The sequence below is a fragment of the Lissotriton helveticus genome, chromosome 1_1 (genome assembly GCF_964261635.1).
Source record: "Lissotriton helveticus chromosome 1_1, aLisHel1.1, whole genome shotgun sequence".
Classification (NCBI taxonomy): domain Eukaryota; kingdom Metazoa; phylum Chordata; class Amphibia; order Caudata; family Salamandridae; genus Lissotriton; species Lissotriton helveticus.
Window position 1 is genome coordinate 368,361,506 of NC_136057.1, and position 26,829 is coordinate 368,388,334.

The following is a 26,829-nucleotide window of genomic DNA, read 5'->3' on the forward strand; positions in this document are numbered from 1 at the left end:
GAATAAAAATAAAACGAATAACCGAGTGTTCTTTGTGGAGTAGTCATGCTTTGATTAACGAAACAACGCCCATTGGCATTCGTTACCCAGCGTGCTTTCAATTAAAACACACTGATTACCGAAGCACTAGTCAAACCAGTCTTATCCTCGAAATACAAGCTTAAAACCCCAATCCGACTAACTAGGAGCTTTAACAAGCGTACAAGGCCTTGAGGCCTGAAACCCATTGTATAAACGTCTGGAATGCCTTGTTGGACAGCAATTAGGGAGTTTTTTTTTTTAAATCAGTCGAAAATGTATGCACTTCTACAAAATATTACCGATATCGCGCTGCAAATAAAAAGCAAGCACTTTATATAAACATAAAAACAACTGCATGCCTCGCAAGTATAGCTCAAGTCACAATCAGAGAGCAGTGTTGCACTAGACGGGGAAGTTAGTCCGCTAAGAACAGAAGGTATAGTGTCTGATGGGTATATCCCAGGCCACTGGAATTATGCAGCAGTGGAGGACCAAATTATGCTGTAAGGGTCACCAAATTATGCAGCAATGTAAATTATGCAACATAATACGCCACATTTTGTGATAGAATTACGCCTTCATTTTGTCATTTTTACACAAGGTAATGCTGTCTGGGACACAATTCCTCCTTACAAGTACCAGTTTATCACCCACATACAGCAATCAGCAACTGCAAGATGACCAGTCAACATTTCAGAGCGGCCTTCTGCTGCCCAGGAATACTTGTCTTAATGTTTTTAGTAACCTTTGATCTCTTCGAGCTAGAAGCAAAATTCTTTGGTTACAATCTGCAGATTATGCAGCAGATGATGGGTTATGAGGCAAATGCAGTATAACTATGCAGAAAACGCCACAGCCGCAGAATCGCATAAGTACAGTGGCCCTGGTTCTATCCAGGCCCCCACACATACCCCGGGCTACAGGAGGAGGGGGGCACGCCCTGAAGAACAAGACCACGAGGCAACAGACCCCTTGGCACTGGGTGGCTAGTCCACAGTGCTTTATTGAAGAAAGGTAGGTCCTCTCAATATTTACCATTGCACCCTCTACTATAATTAATAAAGTCTAGGGATAATACCTTTAGCCCTAATGAATGCATGAGCCTTTGTGTAAGCTCTATTGGAAGGGCAGAAACATGCTGGCATTTTGACTCAGAGGTACGTAAGGGTCATAGCAACCACGTACATCATCGTAGACTACCTTATGGCATTTCTTTTTAAGCCTAGGGTACTACTTGAAAAAGGATACTTTATGGTATACACTAGGGTTTTCTTTAGACAAATTGGATCTAAATATTTTATCCAGAGAAAAAAATATATTTCTAAGAACTCCCTCTGGTTAGGCTCCCCCCCCCCCCCCCAACCCCCCAAGGTTGAGTCCACCTGGTAGTACTATCTTACCAGGGTGGATGAGGTGGCCAATGATGAAGCAGGTCACATTACGTGAGTGAGCCCACCTAGCCCAATTCTTGGCATTGCCTATTTTCCCTGTAGGGATACTAGCAGTAGGTAGGTAGGAAAACACAACTAGGGCTAGGGAGACAATTTCCTATGCACGTTATAAGGGCATCACACCATTTCTGTGTTTCAAGTGTTTACCAAGAGGCAGGTGCTGGCCCATTGTATAGCCTAGTCTTCTCTCTTTGGTGTTTTTAGACAAATTGGATCTAAATATTTTATCCAGAGAAAAAAATATATTTCTAAGAACTCCCTCTGGTTAGGCTCCCCCCCCCCACCCCCCAAGGTTGAGTCCACCTGGTAGTACTATCTTACCAGGGTGGATGAGGTGGCCAATGATGAAGCAGGTCACATTACGTGAGTGAGCCCACCTAGCCCAATTCTTGGCATTGCCTATTTTCCCTGTAGGGATACTAGCAGTAGGTAGGTAGGAAAACACAACTAGGGCTAGGGAGACAATTTCCTATGCACGTTATAAGGGCATCACACCATTTCTGTGTTTCAAGTGTTTACCAAGAGGCAGGTGCTGGCCCATTGTATAGCCTAGTCTTCTCTCTTTGGTGTTTCAAACACACAGGATACAGCACACTGGAGCATAATGGAGCAGCAAACAAACAGCCCAGTAGGGCTATCCGGGTAACTAAGGAAACGAGCATTGGCATAGCCAATAGGTCGCGCCTTTGGGACCTTATAAGTGTTTAGTAATCCAGCACAATATCCTTGGTGCAACAACATCAAGTGTTGCATGGCTAAACACTTATAAGGTCCCAAAGGCGAGACCTATTGGCTATGCCAATGCTTGTTTTTGGCCTGCGACCCTTGCCGCAAGTTAGCAGCTGCGGTGCGGGGGCACCTTGCGCTAGGAGCTGCATCTAAAGGGGGGCGGCGGAGGGAGCCTTGGGTTTATGGTCATGCCCTGCTCGGGTTCGGACAGCTCTGAGCCCAGCCTGCGCTGCTTCCTCTGGAGCAGCCACTGAGAGTGACTGCTCGGAGTTTGGTGCGGAGATCTACGTGCAGCCTGCTGCAGGTCGCAGCTTTACATCATGAGGGCGCTAGCTCCGCATTTCATCCTTCAGGGGTGGATGAAGTGAGTGAAGTTGGTAACAGGACCACCTGTTAATTACAGCGCCGTGGAAGAGCACGAGTTATACCAAGTGCATACTGCTTGATAACTGCCAGCTGTGCACGTGAGTTTGTAATACTTATCTAAGCGCCTAAAAGCAATCTTGCTGACACTGTGAGCTATAGTCTTCCGTATTGATGGTCACAACTCCACATATATTTCTTAGTATGTTATTAGTCATAATACATTTTTTTTCCTGCACCTCGCACGCGGAGCCTTTGCTCCTCCCTTCCCTAAGCATTTCAGTGTTCGTTTCAGCATTTCCAACAGGAAACAAGCACGCGAGTTGTGCGCGCGCGCACCACAGCAAGACATCTGTGTTGCATTATCGCACACGCATCTGTGCACGATAATTCAAAACAGATGTGGCCCGTGCGGGTAACTGCAAGCAATAGGCCGTGGGCGGAGCAAAGGTGGGACATGCACCCGCCTTTGCCCAATTGCGTGCTGCCTTTCTCAGAAAGACGCACGCAAAGGCGAATAGCCTCTGAAAGAAAACAAACCACACGCACGAGTGTGTGGTGAGCTTTGCTAAGCCCTGTTACTGTTTACATAAAGTCTCGCCAGAGCAGCGCATGCACGCTGCTACAGGCTCGACCTACAATGGGATAGCAGGAAAGAAATGAAAGGAGACATGAAAAAATGGAAGACTAAAGGGGTGGCCATCAGCCCAGACACTGAGGCACACTTATTTTCAGGCAGATATGCACGTGAGCAATGAAAAATTAGGTCACTCAAGGCAATAGAGTCGATGGCAGAAATCGGCTCACCTGTTGCTCCACACAATATGCTATCATGAGGAGAAGTAGAATGTCAATACCACTCAAAAAGAAAGAAGGGAGAAGATGTGAGTATGTGGTGTGTGTGTTTGATTTTTCAAAAATTATTATTATAAGGGCCTGACAGACAAATTTGCATACATCTAGATACAAATGTAACCAAACCAGAGTATAAGACAATTGATATGAATTACAGAATTAATGCTTTGTAAGCCTAGACTACTAATATCGTTAGCATTATTATTGCACTGTTGTCCATGACACTATCATGGTCTCAAGTAGTCTCTACAGTAGATATTTGGCCTTCTAAAAATCTATGGGAGATAACTTCACTTGAACACGCAGATTTAGTGCACATGTGCAAATACATGTAATTTAAGATCAATGTGTGAAAGCAGCTTGCTTAAATCTAGATACAGATGGAATTAAGCCAGGGTATAGAAATGAGTGCTGAAATCATGAACTAAATGTTTTATTAGCCTGATCTAGAAATGTCATAAGCATTGTTATTGCATTATCTTTCCTAACACAAACAGTATCTAACAGCATCCACAGTTGATCTTAATTTTGCCTTTTTAAAAATAGGGTGCAAATATTTTTTCCTTAATGCAAGAGTTTAGGCCAAATTCATAGAACATGCGGAAGGGATTCAGTCGTGCAGGGCCAGTTCTAGGATTTGCTAGGCCCTGGGCTAAAATGGATTGTGCGAGGCCCCTCTAATGTAGATAAGTGGCCCCTTGCAAGGAGACCATTCACAGACACTGTGGGAGGCCCATTGTCCAGCATTTTGGCGCCCCCCCCCCCACCCACAGTTTTAACTTTCAGCCCACAAGCATTTCTCTCACCTTCAGTTGATAGGTGTGAGAACTGTTTGTGGGCTAAAAGTTAAAACTGTGGGGGCGCATAAAATGCTGGATAATGGGCCTCCCACAGTGTCTGTGAATGGGTCTCCTTGCAATTGAAGGGAGCTTCTCCCTCCCCTATGCCTCCAGACACGATCCCTGAGAGGCCCGGGGAGGGGGGCACCTCCGAAGGACTTTAATTGCAAGGCGACATCTTTCTTTGAAATAGATCGCCAGGGAAACAACAGGACACATCACCAGTGCGTGGCCCCATGCTGGTGGGCTGAGTGTGAGGCTCTGGGCAGTTGCCCATGCTGCCCATGCCTAGCGCCGGCCCTGCAGTTGTGAGCCCACAAAGTCAACAAATTGTTTTATCTTTGAAAACTAGGTTCCATTTCCCCTCGAATTCATAAATCGGGATATAAAACAGTCTGAACCTTAAAAATTTCATTTTAATATACCAAGGCAACTTAAGCCCTGGATACTCTTGCCTCTGCAAAGAAAAGGTTTCAAAGACTAAGTCCATGCGATTGTATTGTTAAGCCTGAGCCAAGTGAGAGTCCCTCTAAGAGGGAAAGTTGCACGCACTGAATTTTTCAGGACCAGTTGATTTAACTGTGCAAGTGACACCAGAGCGGGTAGATTGTAGATTTCTATGTTTGATGGTAAAGGACGCTAAGCGAGTAGCTTGGCACACAGCAGTCAGGCTTAACTGCGAGGCAATGTGTAAAGTATTTCTGCAGGACTTCAAACAATAATGAAGTGGAAACACTACACACGAAAAAACAATTTGGAAAATTAGAGTAATATACAATACATTATTTTATTCAAAAACAACAAAAAGCCAATCAGTAGAATAGGAGATATGAAATTTAAATGTTTTAAGTAAATCATTTTTTTTTTTTTTAAAGTGCCGAAAAGCACAAAGCGCCAACTCTGGTTATCTGGTTACACAGGGCCGGCACAAAGTCACAAGTTCAGGCAGACCGCGATGGCGCATGGGCTGGCTACAGGGACCAAGCTAGGCCAACTGAACAAAGTACCTTAAATCCATATGCTCAGTCTGCACAATGTTGCTTTGCGTCATCTGGCATCGGTTCCGGTGAAGCTGTGCGGCGAGGCTTTGTGGGGCGCTGCGTTGCTTCCGGTGAGTTGTGCGCATAGCTTGATGGGGCTTTGCAGTTTATGAGATGGCAGCTGTGCTGTGAGGCTTTGCTAGGCTTTGTTTAGTTTCACATCAGCTCTGATAGGGACAACAGCTGGGCTGTCGGAGCATCTTCAGGTTCACGTCTAAATAACCAGGACTTGGGTGGCACCACTTGGGGGGGCAGCACTCACAGCAGGTAGAGTCCAAGTGCTGGGTTCAAGGTTGTTGGAGCCTGTTCTGTCCCCGAGGCTCTGATCAGGAGGTCAGCCAACTGGTCCTTGGAATCAGTCACTCTGGTGGTCCTGGGTAAAAGATGCAGGTTCAGTTCCTCACTCAGGAAGCAAGGCAGCAGGACAACAGGGCAACATAGTAGCATTCCTTCTTTCAGAGCAACACAGCAGTCCTTCTGAGTATTCGACAGGTCTAGAGGTGTATTGAAGAGTTGGGTCGGAGGGTCCAATATTTATACTTGGTGCCATCTTTGAAGTAGGAGAAGATTTTGGAGGTTTCCACCCTCAGAGGTGTTTGGAAATTCCTGCCTCCCTGTCCTGGACCTAGATTGTCTGGGGACACAATAGACTAGTTTCAAACCCTTTCTGAGTGAGCTCAGGCAGAGTTTGCGATGTGCAAGTATGGTAGGTGACAGCTCCTCAAGTCAGAGATGCCATAGCCTGCCAACACCTATGCTCTTTTGTCTCACTACGTTGGAACAATGTACAAAGACCATCTGTCAGCTACACCTAGTTATGTCACCCAGGAAACATTTTCAGAATTGTGACTTAAATACAACTTTAACATTAAAGAGTGCTTTCAATTACAGTTCTTTAGACACCAAAATGTGACATTCCTACCTACACCCAATTTAAAGTTATCACTTATTAAATGTAACAAGTTAGACCAATGTTATACTGCAGGAAAGGTAGGCATTTCGTAGTGGAAAACATGAATGTAAGAGTTTTTCACCACCTGGACACACAAAACGTAAAAGTACATGACCGCCATTTTAAATACACTGCACCCTGCCCTCTGGGCTGTTTAGGGCTTACCCTAGTGGTCACTTATATGTATTAAAAAGAAAGGTTAAGGCCTGGCCAAATGCTTTTTAGGCTAGGTCAAAGTGGCAGTTTAAACTGCACACAAAGGCTGCAATGGCACACCTGAAACCTGTTTAAAGATGTACTTTGCGTGAAGGCACAATCAGTGCTGAAGGCCTGTTAGTAGCATTTCATTTACAGGCCCTGGGTACACATAGTATCACTTTACTAGGGACTTACAAGTGAATTAAATGTGCCAATTGGGTGTAAACCAATTTCACCTTGTTTAGGGAAGAAAGCACAAGCACTTTAGTATTGGTTGGCAGTAGTAAAGTGTGCAGCGTCCGAAAAGCCAACAAAGATGGTTTCAGAAAACAGGAGGGTAAAGTCAAAAAGTTTGGGGAAAACCGTGTAGAAAGGGCCATGTCTAAAATAAAAGAAACAGGTCCCAGGATACTTGTTTCAGGTCCAGGGAAGACCTGGCTTGGCAGTTCGGGCTGGACAATTCCCACAAGGAACAGGGTTGAGACTGATTTGCATATGGCTAGGTCTGACCTGGGATGGTGAAGTGAGCTAAAGAACATTGATGGATTCACTCTAGATCTGTGACTGGGGGTGAGTGTCTGAAAAGTTTCTGCGCTTCATCCATCATCTCCGTGCGTTTGCTTTAACCATCAGGTATGCTTCATAAAAGTTTGCAAAACAGTATGACCCCTCTGAAAAGTGCCTAACAAATTTTATCACACTGTAGAATCTTCAACTACAAGTGTTTGTGATTGGCAGTAACCAAGGTTAAAACCCTTGATTAATATGGTAAACTGAGACCTTACATAACACTGGCTTCACCACAGCATAATGACAATCAATCATTGAAGGCCTATTGACTTTAACATATGCTTTTCACTTAATTAAGTCCAAACTACTGTTTTTATCATAACTTTTTCAAAATAACACAGATCAGACCTATACTTTTGATCAACAGTTTGTCACCCTAACCAACTCATTTTTGATGGATTGAGTCCTTTCCAACAAGTCAAAAATTTGCAGCGGAAGCACACAACTTCTTTGATTCAGAATTTTTTAATTAATCGAATCAACATTTGGGTGTAGTCACAGACCCCTCTCAGTAATACTTCTTAAAGATCTGTTTCTGTTGATGGTACAAGGTCCATTACAGCTATACAGTCAAGTCAGATGTAAAAAAAAAAATGAACTATTGTGATGATTTTGAAATCCCTCATCTAAATTTAGTGGGTAGTAGAGATGCAATAGAAGAATCACCCTTTGGATTAAAATTTGGGTTTTCAATGCAACATTACAGCCAATGTCAAAAATACAATGAAGAATTTTAAAATCTGGACGCAGGGTAGACACTGAAACAAGGTTTTCCCATAACAAGTGCTGAGATTTCCTTTAAAATTAAATAGAACGTCCACTAAGACATGGAGTGGAGAAACGATGACATTTTCCACAAAGAACACTGCGTATAACCCAAGCATTTAAACAGGTCAGTAGTTATTTCGACGAAAACAGACCATACACTTTAAAATAAGTTCATTTAACAAATATATACTTATCACAGCCGTAACAACGCTTGATGTTAAACCACAAAAAAAAAAGACAGACATGCACAAAATGCTTAAATATACTAAGGGGCTCAAAGCACATCGATTTAATGACCACTCCTCCCAATTTTAGTTTTTGCATATAGAAACAGCACAATAAAAAAAGACAGACATTTGATGGTGAGATATACCCTTATAAAGCCCTTACCATCGTGGTGTAATCGTTTCTTTTCAAGGCAGCAGAAGATAGCAGTAACAATAACCTGTTTTATATAGCCAAACAGCTCTTCAGCCATTTCTGAGCGCTGTAAATACCGGGTCGTACTATTACCCAAGTTATGGTATTAGATTTGCCATCCTGCTGAAGGATGGCAAGCTCAGTCGATCATGGCAGGATTCAAACTTTTATCACACCTGTTTCAGCAGTGAATATTCAACTCACTGAACCAACTAGTTGGCTAAAACGCATTCTTTCACTGAAAGAATCTAGCACGGACAATAAGAGCAGCAGGCTTTGCAGTAAGAAATAAAATTAATTCACCAATACACAAAATGCAGTTATCAAACTTATTGCTATAGAAGCTTGGATAGCACAGCCCCTGTTAGAGATCATAACTGCGTAAATCCCCTCACAGCACCCCTAGACAGCAGTAGCCATACTGAAATTGCAATGGGCTAACAACAAAAAAGTAATCTTAGTCTTGAGGTTTAGGATAAAAAGGAAGAAACCCAATTGCTTTTCAGTCATGAAAGAGATGATACCATCTGTAGTCACAAGGCTAAAAATATTCTAAGATTCTACACAGGGTCTCACTTTACAAAAGTTGATAAAATCAGCCATTTGTCCATTCATTGCTTTCCCGCAAGGCGTTGTGCTTGTGGGCAATAGGACTGTGCCTAGTTTCCACAGCCCTCAATCTTCTCTGGCTCACCCGTGTACATTTAGGACATCTGTTCCCAACCCATGGTCAACTCATCGTGTGGCGCTTATATCCCTGTATGATCAAATGTATAGCTGTGATTGTGAGATTGGATGTATGATTTGAATGTGTGGTTAGATAGAGTGAAAGATGTTTTGTGGGACCTATTGTATTGAAGACTATGTTATGTGTTTTAACACATAAATACAAAAAGAATTTCCATCTATTTTCATAATATGTATAAAAAACAGAGAAATTTGAATAAAAATTACTAAAATGTACCCGATGGACTGAGACTGTCTCTCTGTGGATGGTTGCTCCGAACTTGTGTTTTATTGTCTCGGATCCTTGCATAGGACCTCACACTATATAAATTAGCAGGTTTGCTCTTGTTCTTTTCTAGTTTCCCCGCAATGGCACCTGCGACAGAGGTTTGTGAGGGTTTCCACTCCTGTTACAATTAGTAAATTAAGAAATATTGCCTCAGACCAGTAGTGACAGATTAATTTCCAGAATGTAGGAGATCTGGTTTTGCAGCTCCCTCCGCCTGGCCTCCTTCGCATTTACCATTCCTTTTTTTTTTTTTTTTTTACACAGAGTTTTATATAACCCGAACCTGACCCAAAGGTATTGGGTATCAGAAGCACTGTACTCGAGTACCAGTTGCGTTACATGAGGACACATTCATTTTGTTAGGCACAGGGAGATTAAGTGATTTGCCCAGAATCACAGGATGCTGTGCGTCCTTGCCAAGACTGGAACCCGATTCCCCAGATTTGAAGTCAACCGCTCTTGCTGTTAGGCCAAATCCTCTCCCCAATTCCTTGCTTTGGCAACAAATAAGGGAAACACTCTTTTCCTGAAACCCGCCTATGCCCTCAAGGATCCAGCTCCTGCCTGGTTCCAGAAAAGGTTCAGCCCCCCAGTTCAGATCAGCTATCTAAAGCTTGGTTGAACAATCTTTTCTTGTAGACACTACAGAGGAGATAGTCCACACAAAAGGAGGAGGTAGGATGACGGAGCATAATTAATGACAGGAATTGGGCTCGTTTTTCACCAGTTGTGTTTTTGGTCCTCCCGTTTATGTGGCAAGTGAAAAAATAAATCTAAAGGGCACACCCAAAACCAAGTCCAACCAACTAAAATGAAGTACAATAAGCAACCAAACCTATTCAGAACAAAATGTTTCTCGTGTTGTTAAGCTTCACCTGCTAGGAGCACCTGAACTGTCAAAAAAACACGACAATCATAGCAGCCAAGCTTAAAACAGGCATCTAGCCAATAATGTTTAAAATTATTGAAGGCTCCTGGTACAGGGAAATTTAAAAACTAAAATGTAGACAGCTGGTTCGGTGATAGCATTAGTCCAATTCTGTGGGTCTCTGAAGTCATGTCAGGTGCTAAAACCTTCTAAAAATAACCCAGTGTAATACAATAATGTAGCTGGCATAATGGAACAAACTAACAGTTAAATCAGGGATGGCAAATCCCTGTCTAGATAGAAAGTCCTTGGAGGTCAAACCAATATAAAGAGACTGTAAGAGCATAACATTAGCAACCAGTGAAAGGACAGCTGATTGACATCAGCAAGTGGTATGAAATGAAATCAACCCTATGATCGTGTAGCAGTTATACATAGTTTGGATGGCATTTTAAAAATCTTGTTTCGCTATCTGGACCCCAAAGAATTTTAGCACACCATATACTACACACGATCTACACTACCAGATACATGATGTATAATCAGATACTATGAACTGAATGAAGTAAAAGTTCACATCAATCAAGGCAAAAACATCTGTTAAATCGCCGAATTATAATTCACAAAATTCTACACAACATGTTTGCTTTAGGCTAATATATACGTGACGAATCGAGACAATGTTTGGGAACTTCAAGAACAGCTCTCTTTCCAGTGGTTGAAACAGTCTAAATTGGCGCCTCTCGCTTTATTCCAATCAAGTCTGGAGAAAAGTTTGGATGATTTTAAATTGTTTGTGGAAAGCAAGAGAAAAGGTCTGGAAACCTTTGGACCATCATCTAGGTTCACTTATTTACAAGTGAGCCTTTGGATCTAGTTCATCCTACACACGCCTAAAGCAGTTGTGATAATGCTCCTGGGCATCATGAACAGAGAAGTGGCACACACTGCTCTTACTGGTGCTTAGCGGGCTGCCGCTGAAACATACCTCAGCAGTCACTAACTGGAGCGTCCTGCATTCCCGTGCTCTGCAGTACCATGCAAAATGGATCTGCTCAATACGCTTACAACAAATGAATGTATTGGTATTTATATAGCGCAAACCTAGCAAAGAAGCTAAGGGGTACTGTACATTACTTGGAGGTATTGGAGACAATCTACAAAATCGTGAACATTACACAATACAATTCATGCATTGTATTTCACATTTTTAGGCACAGTGAGAGTAAATAATTTCCCCAGAATCACACAATGTGGAGTCAAGTCCAGAAGTTGCGTTCAAACTTGGGTCCTAGGTTCCAAACTCGGCAGCTTTAGCCACTGGAGCATACCTAGGAGGTGTGACTCAGTGGCACACCTCTAGTATAATACAAAGACTGGTTTATTGCAGAAGATGGATGAGACAACGGAGAAAAATAAATGCAAGAATTTTAGCTACGCCCACTCAAACAAATACCGCACATTTTCTCATATCCCACCAACCCTTATGAGCCCAGCATACATCACAAAGCTACAGGGTAGGCAGAGCAGTATTACAGAGGCCGGACAATTGTGTACCCTCCTCTGATGGACAAGCAATGGTAGATTCTTAGTGAAGCTCTGGACTAGAAGACGTGCTGCTATAAAGCAACCACCATCCCCACATGCAGAAGATCTGTAAAGAAGATTATCTTGAGCAGAAGAGTTCCTTCCAAAGGAAACCACTAATATCCTACAACAAATCAATTATATTTTAACCATTGAGGAGATGCCTCTTTTGAAAGAAAGAAACATTTGTTCACAGTATGGTCAGAAAGTAAAACTTGTAGTCCTAGTACTTTAAGGTGATACTTTGCCAGAAAGGATAGATGAATCCCTACTGAAGTTAGCCACAGAGCAATCACTACTCACAAAGAAGGGGAGAGGGTCAAAGAAATTATACAAGTCCACCACCCCAAACCCCCTAAGGCAAAGTATACACACAAGAAGGGGTGGAGAGATTAGAATACACATGCAACAACACGAGACAGACAAAACAAATCGGTTTTGAAAACTGCCCTCACTCACACACAAGAGTGTGTGACATGCTTTATCATCGGGTCTGCTTACAAACGCCCTGGTGTAGCCACACTCAGGGCGGAGCATAAGGGAAGGGGAAGAAAATAAAAAATTGCGAAATGACAAGACACAACACAAATGTAACAAAGTGATAGCACAGTGAATATCACCCTGTGACTGGGAATGGTGATAAGAAAGTGCAGTTAATGGGAAAGTGTTTTAAAACTGGCTTGTGGATACCAATCAAACCTTTATTTATAGGATCCACAACCAGGGTTAAAAAGAATAAGGATGGGTCGTGTTAGAAGAGAAAATTAGGTTCTCAAAACACCCCTCCTAGTACTGCTTGTGCCAACATGTTTCGACCGACTTACTGCGCCACATAGGTCACCTCGGTCTTCTTCAGGACGTCTATCGCTCCCAGTCTTGGTGTCAGCCCAACCGCAATTCGGTCAGAGTGCCGACAATAACAAGTTTCTCGTGATCATAACTTGATTATAACGCGTGGAGGAGATTCCCAACAACACGGGATGCAACATACGAGTTTATCAATAATTAAAACTCGAAATGGTGCCCGGCAGGAAGGTCTCCAAAGAACACAACTGTTCTGAAGGAGAGCCCTTCCACCACTGCCGGTTTCCGGATCGCCGCCACAGAGCAATACCAGACTGACAAGCTATGTTGCGAAAAATTGAGGACCAACCAAAACAATTAGAAACATTTGAATGAAAAAAAACCTTTTAGATAGCAGCAAATAGTGGCATAGGAAACATTCATAAGCAAAAACCAATAGGTCTCGCCTATGTGAGAGCTATTGGCTTTGCCAATGTCTTTTAGCTACGTTGTACAGAAGCGTAGTTGCTGTTCAGCTGGCTACAAGTTAGTGGTGTGGCACAGAGAGCTTTGGAGTGGAGTAATGTGGAGTGGCCCACAGTAGAGTGGCGTAGAGGGGCATAGGGTAGAGTGGAGCAGTATAGTGTGAAGAGGCTTAGAGTGATGTGACGTAGACTAGAATGGAGTAGAGTGGATTGGTGTGGAGTGGCGTAAAGTGGAGTGGAGTGGCATTGTGTTCAGTGGAGTGGCGTTCAGTGGCAGAGTGGCACTATATGGCGTAGAGTAAAGTAGAGCAGTGTAGAGTAAATTGGACTTCCAGAAAGTGGCATGTCATAGAGTAGGGTGGCATGGCATAGAGTGGAATGGCAGTGTGTGGAGTGGTGTGAATTAGAATGAAGTGATGTTGAGCAGAGTGGAGTAAAGTGGAGTTGATGGAGTGACATGGAGTAAAGTGTCATGTAATGAAGTGGAATAGAGTGGCACTGTGTGCAATGGAGGGGCGTAGAGTGCAATGGAGGGGCGTAGAGTGCAATGGAGGGGCGTAGAGTGCAATGGAGGGGCGTAGAGTGCAATGGAGGGGCGTAGAGTAGTACAGTAACGTAAAGTAATGTAGAGGAGAGTGGTGTGGCAAGTGGCATACAGTAGAGTGACAGTGCGGAGTGAAGTAAAGTGGCGTACATTGGTTTGGCAAAGATTAGAGTGATGCAGAGTAGAGTGGTACAGAGTGCCACTGCATGATTTCTATTCATTGTGTTGGGAGTGGTGCCACTGTACCTGCTGCACAATTGTAAAGTCCTGTCTGGTAAGAGTAGTTCAGTATAACTGATAAAGAGTGGTGTGTTATTGGTGTATGTGCCCTGAAGCAGGGTGATAAGTTAGGTGTTAGTAAACAATAGCCATGAAATAGCATACTTTGTATTTTAATATGGAGCTAGGGTTAAAATGTATATTCTGGTGTAGGCCGTGTGTGGTATCCCCTAGTTCAAGTAAAGGAATTGTGTTCTTTTTGAGGTTTAAAAAGTAAACTGAAGCATTAGCATAGGTTTAATGTTTTTCTTTAGTTCTTGTCCTGGTGTCACTGCACTTGCTGTTTGAAAATAAAGTAAACTCCTGGAAGTGCGTGTTCAAAAGATAGGGAAGATAGAGGTGCTTTGAAGAGCAGTGATATTCCATTGTTCTTTGTGAAGAAGGACTTTGACCAATTTGCCTATGCTGAACTTGTTCGGACATGTTTGGTAGCATCTGTACTGTTGTCTGCTTTCAATCTAAGCAACAACACGCAGAGAGGGTTTTTTCCCCTCCAAGCTGGGCCAATGATAAAGACCGAAGTTAAGGGGCCATCACGCCTCCTTTAGTTCCAATCTGATGCTGGCTGGGTGCTGTCTGGAGGTTAACACTCTAATGCACATAGAAAGGGGGAGAAAGGGATGGGAAGAAAGGTTCACAGCTTGTTATCCTGTCGCAGAGGCAAGCGTTTGACTTTTTCCAGTCCCTGTTTATAAGTGAAATGCATGAACTGTAAGAATGTCAGAACGTTGGTCTGTCCCAGTAGTTGCACAAATAACATAAATACCACTATTGTATTTATTTTGTTGTGCTACTCATCCCAGTGCTGGGTGTCCGGGCACTTTACATAACCTACATATTATACACGGACAATAAATCAATGTACAAGATGTTTGTTGCATAAAACAGTGAGGGTTACAAGGGGCAGGAGTTACAAGTCCTTCATAGCTCACTGTGCTATATCAGAAGGATTACAATTTATTAACTGCAAGTAACAAAAGGATCTCTGGGTTAAAAGCAGTAACCCACCTACCTATCTAATTTAAATTAAAATCTGTCATCAGCATATTACATGATGTGATATTTAAGGGTTACGTTACAGCTTTGTAAACTGAAGCGTATGAGGGGCACGAGCGGGCTCCACGGGGAGAGTAATCTGCATTCCTCTTTCCTATAAATGCTCTTACTTTGAAGTCAGCGAAAGCAAAGTAAAGATCAAGCTCCCTCTGAAGAGACAGTTTGACATTTCAACACAGTCTTTGAATGCCCAAATAACGTGGCTTGATAAGAACAAGATTTGAAGGCCTGTTTACAGAAAAAAGTTTGTGAAAGAATACAGTAAACTATGTTTGGGCAATGGAGGGGACAAACTCAAGCTGGACAGGCTTAAGCAAATAAAGGCAGCAAAGAGAAAACCAGAAAATGTGAGTTACCAAGCCCAAAGCCAGTGGTATGCAAAAGGCGGAATACATTCCTAAATCAACTTTCTGAATGTCCCCAAAATGTCTTCAGCAAAACAGACAGCTGTGTTGTCTGGTAGGCTAAGAGTTAAAAAAGGCTATCCAATTAGCCATTTTCCTTCTTTCACACGTTCCCAGTTTGCAGAGCTCGAAGAAACCTTAAAATACACCACTTTTTCCTAGTCTTACAGAGGAAGGCTCTCCCCTTAAAGAATGGCACAACAATGGCTTATCAAATAGAAAACATTCTCTATGTCACATAATAAAACTAAAAGAGAGATTGTGTATGAAACGCGGCACTGGTCTTTATTAAAACACAACATTCTTCAAAGTACTTCCAATGGCTGTCAACTACTCCTATTCAATGGTTTTCATAAATATGACTGGCAAAAAGCATTCATGCACCATAACCCCGTGGGAAATATATTTAAGAGAAGAAAGGTAGCATCACAATTGTCCAGTATAAGGAATTAGAAATTGAACACGTTTAAAGCTTTCAAATACACTCAGCAACAGAATTGATGCTTATCTGAGACATGAGGAGCCTTTCAGTATTTAGACTGCCAGTTCAAGGTTATACAGCACCTAGAACCTGCTGTCTTCTCAATTTTATTCTACAATGTCCAAAGTTCAATACAGACAAGAAAGGGGCAATGTGGTTTTGTGAGATAGAACTAGAGGCTTGGTTTGGCTGGAAAGAAACGTGGTTTAAAATTAGCAGCAGACAAGATTTGCATACATTCCTTCCAGAGCATTATATCTTAACTTCATGTTTCAGTTTATTGAACTATAAATGGGAAGGCTAGAATTCCCCCTTATGACACAAACATCATTGACTGAAAATTGGAAAACCCTCAAGTGGGTGTCAGCATAGGCTGTTTCTTTGTAGATTGCCTGATGCATCACTTGTTACCATCTCATTCAAATTCACAGGGCTAATACATAAACCTTGCTTGGTTATACAATAGACTACTGTTCTGCTCAAAACTGGCCCAGGGCAGTAGGAAGTTGCAGCTACTGTTTATGGCTAGAAACAAGGTACAAAAGATGTGACTGCATTATAAAGACCTTCTTCCACTCGGTGATGCTCTCAAAGCATACACACCTTAAAATGACAGCACTTTTAAACTTGAATTTAGAGCCATTACCAGCACAGTAGCGGGTCAACGAGAGGAGCACAGAAAAGAATAGCATTGAGGCAAAAAGGCTACCCACGATTAAAGATAAAAAGCAAGAATGCGAGATTTTTTCCAAATTCGTTGGCTGGTGAATAGGTGGGAAATCCTCAACTCGTAGACAATGCATAGCATACACAGAATTTTCTACGCAGGCTTCAGGTCTCTTAAGACTAGGTGTCCGCTCCCCAGCCTGTTCCATTACAGTAAACTGTATCTTCGATTGTAAACCCATCAGCCTATCAAACTAAAATGATTGAGGAAAATAAAACAAAAAGCACAGAAAAAAGTACAAAATAAGGAAAACTGGTAGAACATAAAGAAAAAAAGTATCGTAGAGATATTCACAAGGAAAATCATCCAAGGGGAAAAGGAGCAAAATCCATTTGTCATGTGTAAGAATAACATTTGATATATCCAAAATTAAGACATAAAAGATATCAGCTAAGGTAATAAGATTGGATTTATTCCATTATACTAGTATTCTTTTTCAACAGAAAAAGAGAGTCATTAACACCGACGAGTCCAAAATGGGGCTTGAAAAGAAAACAGATGTAAAGTACGGTTCATCAAAAATAAACTCAAACGCATGGAAACGGAAGCACCAGAGGCCATGGACGTAAACAAATTAAATTAGAACATGAAATATCTAATCATTTTTTGCACCAAGAAGGATGTCCACAGGGACATTTATTCAAGTTTAAGAAAAAAAAACACTTCACCTCACTCTAGAAAACTCTCCCACCATCACCACAAATCTCTCTTCTGAATCCAAGCTGAAAGTTAAAAATGTTCAACTGGGAAGCTAAAGGTCTGAAACTAGAATTTTTAATTCACAATATACTATTGTTCTTTGTAGAGTATGTTTCCCTTGAAATCTAAAAGTCCGACACTTTTTATTTTTGGAAATATCTACCCATGTGAAATACCTTAACAGTAACATACAGACCATCCCCTAATTCTAAGCGCCACCCCCTCATAACCATCTAAATCTGTGTGCCCAATGCTCACCTGTGAAGCCTGGTCGCTATTGGGGTGAATTCCAGCCTCAAATTCTAATCTCAGAACAGTGCCCATTCTCTGAGGCTCCATCTCAGAGCTCAATTCTTACTGTAACCCTCACCTGCAGCCCTTCGACTTAGCCGAACCGTAACCTACCTGAGCACTGCCCCTCACTCATCAGGTCACCCATACCCTAGCCTTCTGCAAAGCCCTAATTACACCTTTGTTCTCAGAGTGACCCTTTCAGTCAGCTTCTGAAATTCTAACGTGGTAGCACCATAACTTGGAAGTCCCACAAAGAAATTCAGGAAATAGCACCCACCTTCGAGCTCAGATCTGCTGGTGCTTCAGAACTGGTCTTTTCAACCGATGACCGCTTTGGGAACCTGGGGACAGTGAGGACAGGAGGCGAGCCTTCACAGATGTGGAATGGAGGACACAGCTAGTCACTCTGCGGGTTACTTGCTATCGGAGCTAAAAGCAGGCGGCCCAGTGAGTGTGAACGCGTGCTGTGAATGTCACAAGCCCTCTTATAGACGCCAGAGTTCAACATTTCCATCACGGTACCAGGGTTACAGGGTGGCACGAGAAGATAAAACTGCTGCAATAAGTACAAAGTCCAGAGCAAGGAAATAAAGGCGATAAACCAAAGCCAAAAGGAATACATAACATTTCATGCTTTACAGATGTGTCAGCAATATCAAACCCTCGACACGTGATAGAGGAACAGAAACCTCTGGGTAGAAGCCTGTCCTTACAATGAAGAGACGAGTTATGCTGTTTGAACTCGGAATGAAAGCGTCACAATGAACATCCCACTACTCAGTGTTGCCAAAAAAGGTCCAGGAGCCAGAAGGACCCCTGCTTTTTTTTTTACAAACAGCTCAAAAGAGGCAATAGAAAAATTGCAAGTGATGAGCAGCTAATGGTCGAGACCTGATGATGTGTGGCTTTGCCTTGATGCTCCTGCAATCACATTTTATTTCCCCATGGTGCTGCCAGCCGATGGAGACTACGTGATATGACTGATGGGCAGGACACTTTAAGCATCATATTTTACGCTCTGCTGCATTCGTGCGCCTTATGATTTACTATGTCCGGGCAAGTGACCAGCGATGAGATGCTTTCTAGTCTTAGCTATAAACATGTGTACTGAGAGGATGTCAGGTCAGTTAGGTCTGCCTAGTGAGCTTATTGACCTGTCTGGTGCTAAGCCCTAAGACACCACTTATAGTCTGACTACGTCTCCACTTCTATACTAGAAATGCTCTAGTCTGAGACCTTTTTGTAATTTGAATATTTATTTTGCCATTTATCGTCTGTTCTGTTTAGAACTTATGTTGTTCCTAAAGGCCATGCACTAGTTATATCGCTAAAGATGTACTACCGTGACATCACAGCAGTGGACTTCGGATTTCCACTGTCTTCTAAATCACCATATAGGGGGGCCTCGGCCAGGTCGCCTTAGGAACGGAAGGAATCAATCAATCAATCACTACATTTCTAAAGCGCGGTACATACCCGTGAGGGTCTCAATGTGCTGGGGGGGGGGGGGGGAGGAGGCTGCTACTGATCGAAGAGCCAGGTCTTGAGAAGTCTTCTGAAGGCCAGCAGGTCCTGGGTCTGTCGTAGGCTGGTAGGGAGAGCGTTCCAGGTCTTGGCGGCGAGGTAGGAGAAGGATCTGCCGCCGGCGGTGGTATTCCGGATGCGAGGAACTGTGGCGAGGTTGGCAGAGCAGAGGCTGCGGGTGGGGGTGTGGAAGCTGAGTCGGTTGTTGAGGTATGTAGGTCCGGTGTTGTGTAGTGCTTTGTGTGCGTGGATGAGGAGTTTGAAGGTTATCCTCTTGTTGACGGGGAGCCAGTGTAGGCCTCTCAGATGGGGTGATGTGGCTGCGTCGGGGGATGTCGAGGATCAGTCGTGCAGAGGCGTTCTGGATTCATTGTAGTCATCTCAGGAGCTTGGTTGTTGTGCCTGAGTAGAGGGCGTTCCCGTAGTCGAGTCTGCTGGTGATGAGGGCCTGGGTGACGGTCTCTCTCATGTCGGGAGGGATCCATTTGAAGATCCTGCGGAGCATACGGAGGGTGCTGAAGCAGGACGCAGAGACGGCGATGACTTGCTTGGTCATGGAGAGGGCGGAGTCGAGGATGAACCCCAGGTTGAGTGCGTGGTCAGTGGGTTCCGGGGCTGTGCCTAGCGATGTGGGCCACCAGGAGTCGTCCCAGGCTGATGGGGTGGGTCCGAGGATGAGGACCTCCGTCTTGTCTGAATTCAGCTTCAGTCTGCTGTCCTTCATACAGTCGGCGACGGCCTTCATTCCTCTGTGGAGGTTGGCTTTGGCGGTGAGGGATATGATCAGCTGGGTGTCGTCGGCGTGGGAGATGATGTTGAGGTTATGTTGTCGTGCGACGTGGGCGAGCAGTGCCATGTAGATATTGAACAGCGTCGGGCTGAGGGAGGATCCCTGTGGGACGCCGCAGATGATCTATGTGGTTTTTGAGCGGAAGAGTGGGAGGCGGACGCTCTGGGTTCTGCCGGAGAGGAAGGATGTGGTCCAGGCCAGGGCCTTCTCTTGGATTCCGGCGTCATGGAGGTGTGCTGATAAGGTGCGGTGGCAGACCGTGTCGAAGGCTGCTGATAGGTCCAGGAGGATGAGGGCCGCTGTTTCTCCTTTGTCCATCAGAATCCGGATGTTGTCGGTGGCGGCGATGAGGGCGGTCTTGGTGCTGTGGTTGCTGCGGAAACCGGATTGGGAAGGGTCCAGGATGTTGTTGTTTTCGAGGTAGCAGGTTAGCTGTTTGTTGACAATCTTCTCTGTCACTTTTGCCGGGAACGGGAGCAGGGAGTTGGGCCGGAAGTTCTCGAGGTCCTTGGGGTCTGCCTTGGGTTTCTTCAGTAGGGCGTTGATCTCGGCGTGCTTCCAGCTTTCCGGGAGGTTGCTGTCTTGAAGGAGATGTTGATTGTTTTCCGGAGGTGAGGCGCGATGGTTGTGCTAGCTTTGTTGAAAACGTGCTGAGGGCAAGGGTCGGATGGGGATCCGGAGTGGATGGAGTTCATGGTTTTGATGGTATCTTCGTCGCTAACGGTGGACCAGGCGGTCAGGCGACTGGTGCGGGTGGAGGTCGTAGGGGTGGTGGTCTCGGCGGTGGGTGCGGGGGCCGCACTGTAGCTGATTAGTCACTAGCGGTCTCTTCTACTCTGATCCTGGTTGGGGAACTGAAGGAAAGCACACTGCAGCAGGTCAGTCTGAATAAAAACCTGCCAGGCTCCTCCCTACTTATCACCACTCTCCTATCAAAGTAGCAGACACTTTTTTTCTCACCTGGAGCAGGGACCTAAGGACAAAAAGAGACAGGACATTAGATATTTGTGTTTCTGTTGGAGGGACAAGGAGGTAGGAGACAGTAGCACTACACAAGAGTAGTTTCCAGGGCAGAGACAGTGGCATAACTAAGAATTCATTGTTAAATGAACGGGGTAAATAGGTTCTGGTATTGTATTGTATTGTAATTGCATTTATATAGCGCTTACTAACCCTGCCGAGGGGTCGAAGCGCTTTTTCGGCGAGTAGCACGCTATTCCGGGACCCATAGAGGATTAGTGTTGAACTAGTATAGTGAAACATGCAAGTACATTTTAAGCGGTGGATAGTAGACAGTTATTTGATTTGTGATGACAGCAGAAGGATAGAGGAGGACAAAGGTTTGTATTTATTTAGCGCTTGTTGACGCACACTATTCAGGAAGCCTACAAAGGATTAGTGGTGAATTCATATGGTGAAAAATGAAGTAATTTCAGTGGTGGATATTAGTCAGTTACTTGGAGTGAGAAGGATAGTGGAGGGATAAAAGGGGAAGAAAGATTTGCATTCATATAGCACTTGTTACCCCTGGATGGGTGTTGAATCGCTTTTCTGGCGAGTAGCAAGCCACTCCAGAACCTATAAAGGATTACTGTTGAAAATTAGTATAGTAAAAAAAAATGAAGTAATTTGAGTAGTGGATATGTTATTCAGTTATTTGGGTAGTATATTAGTATAGTTTAATATGGAATTTGAGAAGTGAACATGTTAGTCTGTTAATTTCGATTGAAAAGGATAGTGGTGCTGCAAGACTTAATTCTTGGTTCACTTATTTTGCTCTGGTCTACAACATTCATCACTATATCGACTGAAAAATGAATCTAATTATGAAATCAGGCATGCATGTTCATTGTGACCACTTCATTTTATGAGCAGTAGTCTACACAATTTCAAGTATTACTGAAGATCAACAACTCGGATATAGCAATTGATAAAATGGTGCAGTTTAAGCCTACAGTATCTTGCAGTCTATGTAAATATAGGTTAACAGATGCCCGCTTAAAAAAGGATATGTTGGACTCAAGTTTCAGGAGGAAACATTTCACTATGTATGTGAAAGGACGTGACCCAGGGTTAGAATTGGGAAGGTGAATAGAGAGTAGCAGTCAGGTAGTGTGCTATCGTGAAAGGCCAGTTGCATTGTTAAACTACAATGCCTCACAGCTACACAGGGGGAAAACAATGTAGATGGCAGCTATTGGCATCCCACCAAAATGCTTAGCTTGCCCATCCCTCACCAAATATCAGTTTTCCTCTCGCCATAGTTCCAACTGCAGCTTATCCTAATGCAAGGGCTGTGCAGGCATCTGGGAAATCCGATGCTGTGGTTAGCTAGCGGCTTCAAAAACTCACAAAGACTCAAAGTGTATTTTGGCAAACTGGGGTACGGCGTGCACAGAACAGTCGCTAGAAACCCTTGGGCCACTCTTTGCAAACATTGCTCCAAGGGTTTCTAGTATGGACAGAAGGCAGGCAGGACCAGAACCTAAGGCATGCTATATCCCCAGAAGCAGATGAAGGTACAAGAGCAGCACTCGCCTATGTTCCCTGTGTTCACCCATCTGCACTGCAGATGAGTTTGAGAGCCCACGCATACGTTACTTCATTCCACATGTGCTTTTGGAATAGCCTCTTATACAACACACTCAGCAGAAAGAAGCCCTTTGCCTGCCTCGCCTATTGATGTCTCTTTCTAATTCTTCACTCCCCTACTGATTTATCGTGCTCAACAGTTCTGGCAGTTTCTATTGGTATTTCTTCTGCCTGGACTCACAGATATCATTGATACCAATGCTTACCAGTATCCAAGATGACAGACGTTATGCGGTCCCTGACCAAGCTGTGCAACAGGTTTGCATTTAACTGCTTATCAGATAACTGAGACAATTAAGATTTTGGTCCCCCTTACCCTAGACCTCTTCATGAGTTGACAACCATGTAACAGAACGAATGGGCACATCTGTGTTCGATCAGTAGTGCAGTGTGATGAAATTACACTAGGGACGAGCAGGATCACACTGAAGTAAAGGACACCTTGTCTTTACGCCACCAACGGCTATGCGGTAGAACTAGAAAGCATCTTAACTTCAAGACATGTAGGGCTGCAAGAGATCGAGGAATTGGAGAGAGGGTTCATGGGTCCACAGATCATTTGTATAAGGGTTTCAGTTGCGTATGCTGCAAGTCGTAGATATAGGGGAGGTCCATTAACTTTGCCCCTACATAGGGCGCACAACACAGCTATGGGACACCATGGCCTCAAACCAATTAGGAGACACAATGATGTTATTTGACTGACACTTCCAGAAATAGGAGCCTACGTATGCACGTCCATTCATCTTAACAGGCAACTGTATGTCAAGGGTAGCCTCCTTTAGTGCAGGTTCTAGGGCATTTATATATACCGTAAAAAGAAGCGGGGCCAGGATACACCCTTGCCTGACCCCCCTTTCCGAGTTAAAATGACTAGTACATCGCTCTCAGCGGTAACCCTGACGGAGGCCAGGAGGCCAGAATGTAAGTCTGCCAGAAGGTCGACTAGGGCCCGATCAAGACCCATGTTAATTAAAATTTGCCATAACTTGGCCCTGTTTACAAGGTCAAATGTTGAAGAGAGGTCCATGAACCCCAAATACTTTGACCTTGGTATATTTGTCCAATACCATTTGCAAGTTAAGGCATTGGTCTAATGTACTCCTTTTTGTTCTAAACCCATATTGTAGATTAGACAGGAGCCCTCTTTCATTAACCCAGTCTGTAATTTTGTGCAAGATTACCCGCCCTAAAATTTTGACCGAGGAGTCTATTAGAGAGATAGGTCGATAACAAGAGGGGTCCTGCCTATCTCCCTTCTTAAAGACTGGTATAATGATGGATTTTTTCCATGAGACCGGTATGTTATTATGATTAAAAGCGTTAAAAACACTACACAGGATCTTAGACCACAATTTTGGGGAACACTTAAAAACATCCGCAGGGACCCCGTCGGGGCCTGGAGCCTTATTTTTTAGTGTCAGCTCAATAGCCCTTTCAATCTCTTCGGCCTCAAAAATCACTTGACACCCTTCAGATCTAACAAGGGTATTAGCCATTCGATGATTTTGGGGGCCAGGGATAGAGTATATTTCCTCAAAATGAGTTATCCAGCCCTCGTCTGGAATGTTAGACTCAAGGGGGGTATTGTCCTCTCCCGAGAATAACGGTTGATTTATAATTTTCCAGAACAGCCCACTATCTCTAAGGGTCTCAGGGGCAAGTAATTGTGACCAGGCCTCATCTTTCAACTCATTTTTCCTCTCTAAGATTGCGTTCTTATAAGCAGATCTTAAGATAGCTATTTGCGCTTTATCCTTAGGGGTCGCTTTCAGGGCCGTAAGTAAAACTCTGTGTGCCCCTAGAGCATTTTTTGTCAAACCATCTTTTGCCATAGTTTGTCCTCTGTCTAGGGCCAGCATGTAAGGTTTTTTTTTTTCTTTTATTGTGTCTTCCACTCTGTTTTTATTACTGTGTTGTGTTATTTCATCGTAGGTCTCATTATTAAAGCGCCGGGACACTCTTTTTGAGTAGCCGTGCGCTATATAAAAACAAATATAACATAACATAACATAACTTAAATTGTCTAAAGATATTATCAAAGGCAATGACCACCTCTGTATTATGGGCCTGTTTCTCAAGGCATATGGCCACATCGTCCTCAACGTTATCTAAAACTTCCTGCAAAAAAGTTTCAGGACTATGTTTGACCATTTTAGCCTGCGTCCTTGAACTTTTACAGCCACGCTTAGCCCACCCTTGTGAGTTACAGATTTCAGAGTTAATGAGTCCACAGACTTTATCTCTATTGGAATCTGGGGATCAGGGTTCGATCCCCGGCTCCGGCGGCAGGTTAGCCCAGCACCATGCGACTCTGGGCAATAGCTTGCTTAATCTTCCCGACGGCCCCCAGCGCCTAGAGACCCTAACGGGTGATTGTGCGCTATACAAATGTGGATTATTATTGACACTGGGTTGTGGTCACTGAAGACCGATACCTCCGTCTTATACCTTAATACCTTACATAACATAAAAGAAGACATAAAAATGTAATCAATGATAGTGCTTTCGTCTGTCCCTTTAAAAGTTGGGTACCTAGGGCCACTTTCCCCGCAACCAAACTCATAAAGGTTCCATCTTGCCAGAAAATGTTCAAGTGCTTCCCCCCCTCTTAGAATGTTCAAAGTGCATAGATGAGGAATATGGTGGACCTTCTATTTCATTACTGGCACACGGTTGGTTACAGGGATGGATATTAAAATCCCCTAAAAATATTAATTCAAAAGTATTCACATTTGTACTATAGACTGACAGGAATTTCTCCAATGAGTCCAGATTAATCCCGGTACATTCATTGGCACATGAATTATAAAAATGAATAAATAAAATCTTAGGGGTATCAGAGTATGATAACTCAACAATTAAACAATTCTGAGAACCTGAGTTACGCTGGGTTAGTGTGCCATTTAAATCAAGTTTAAACAGGCTTAGTAAACCTCCCTTAGCTCTACCAGCCACACTACATGTCGCAGGAATAAAAAAGTGTCTATACCCATCCAGGGAAAAACGGTTTGTCTGGTCCCAAGTCTCTTGAAATGCTATAATGGCATAGGTTTTTAGTGAATTAGTCCAGATGTCATTCCCTACTTTAGCCTTAATACCAGCGATGTTCCAAGTCATACTTCTAGCTATAGGATATGGAGGCTGTACATTAGTCCTTAGATCAATTGGCTGTCAATCATTTTCCTCCAAAGAAGCTAGAGGGGCATATCGATTGGCCAGTGGGAGAGGTAGATCAAATTGGTTATAGTCCCTGGACAACCTATAACAATATGGGTCCTGACTATTTGATGGTTGAATTCCAAATTGAGGAGGAGGGGTAACAAAGCAGCGTATAGGTAGAGGTTGAAATGGCTTGGGCTGGTCAGTATTAAAATGTGTGACAATATTGAGATGATTATAAAAGAAACCAAGAGGGCGTGCACATACAATGTTATCAGCAGTTGATAGGGAGGCCGCTCTAAGCAGAACCGTAGCAACATGCTGCGGATGCTTAAAGTTAACAATGATGCAGTCCCCCCTACCATTTTTCCTAGAGTTTCCTATCCAACTGACTCTACAGGTCGATATAATATCGTTTGAAAATGCAAAAGGAAACCCACAATTCCTATTCAGCCATGATAAACATTTATTTTTCAAGGAGTCATGGGTTTCCGGCCTCGACTCATTAAGATAGGAATCCCCCTCAGGTATATTTGTAAGTACGACTATGTAGGGTGCGCAATCTGGTGGAAGATTGACTGAGCATTTTTTCTTTACTGTGCTCCTCCCTTCATTGTTTCTCCCTGTTATGGTAGGTTGGTTACTAGGGGTCGTAAGGGGTGGTTGAGTAACTTGTACAGATGGTTGGCAAATAATAGCCGGTAAAGGGGGCGATTAGCTGACTGGTGCAGTAAGTGCAATATGAGTCAGCCTGTTCCCCCATTGCGAGATACAACAGCTTCCTTATTTACATTATTGCCAGCCTTTACACTCTGATTTACTTTAGTCTGAGTTAAATGGGAGTTCAAAAGGCCACCCAATCTAGTTACTTCCTTTGTTACCTCATCTAATTTTGCCACAAGAGGTTTAATCATAGTTTCTAATTTAGATTCAATAATACTAGCCACTAAATCAATTTGATCAGAATTCAAATTAGACAAGTCAGCCTGGGTTGAGGTGTCAATTACTCCCCCAGTACTAATAGATGTAGACCCAGCTTTTTTAGGTTTCCTATTCCCCCATTTGGCAGCTTGCTTCCTACAAGCTCTAACTACTCTACGTACAGGAGAGGATACCGGCGTACATATCGGGGAGGGTCACGGAGTCGTAAGATTAGACTGAATGTCAATGAACAAGCTGTGACCACGTGACCTCAGTCATCAGATGAAAGGAAGAAACCACAGCGAGGTGGTACTAGCACACCCAGTATCCTCTTACTGCCCAATCGGAGAACACCCCTGAGGTCATCAGACTCGATTCAAGAATCTGACTCCACCACGAAGATGCATCACAG

General features: G+C 43.5%; 1 protein-coding gene across 4 annotated transcripts in view; it reads right to left on the reverse strand.

Moving 5' to 3' along the window:
* ADIPOR2 (adiponectin receptor 2) overlaps nucleotides 1–26,829 on the reverse strand; it is a 496,680-nt gene that overhangs the window by 334,827 nt on the left and 135,024 nt on the right. The window contains exon 1 of one of the 4 annotated variants that reach the window (XM_078673673.1): nucleotides 17,706–17,964. The exons of the other annotated variants lie outside the window; for them this stretch is intronic. The gene's annotated coding sequence lies outside the window, so the exon portion shown is untranslated. Of the gene's footprint in view, nucleotides 1–17,705; nucleotides 17,965–26,829 lie in introns of those variants that run through there. 4 annotated transcript variants of the gene reach the window in all.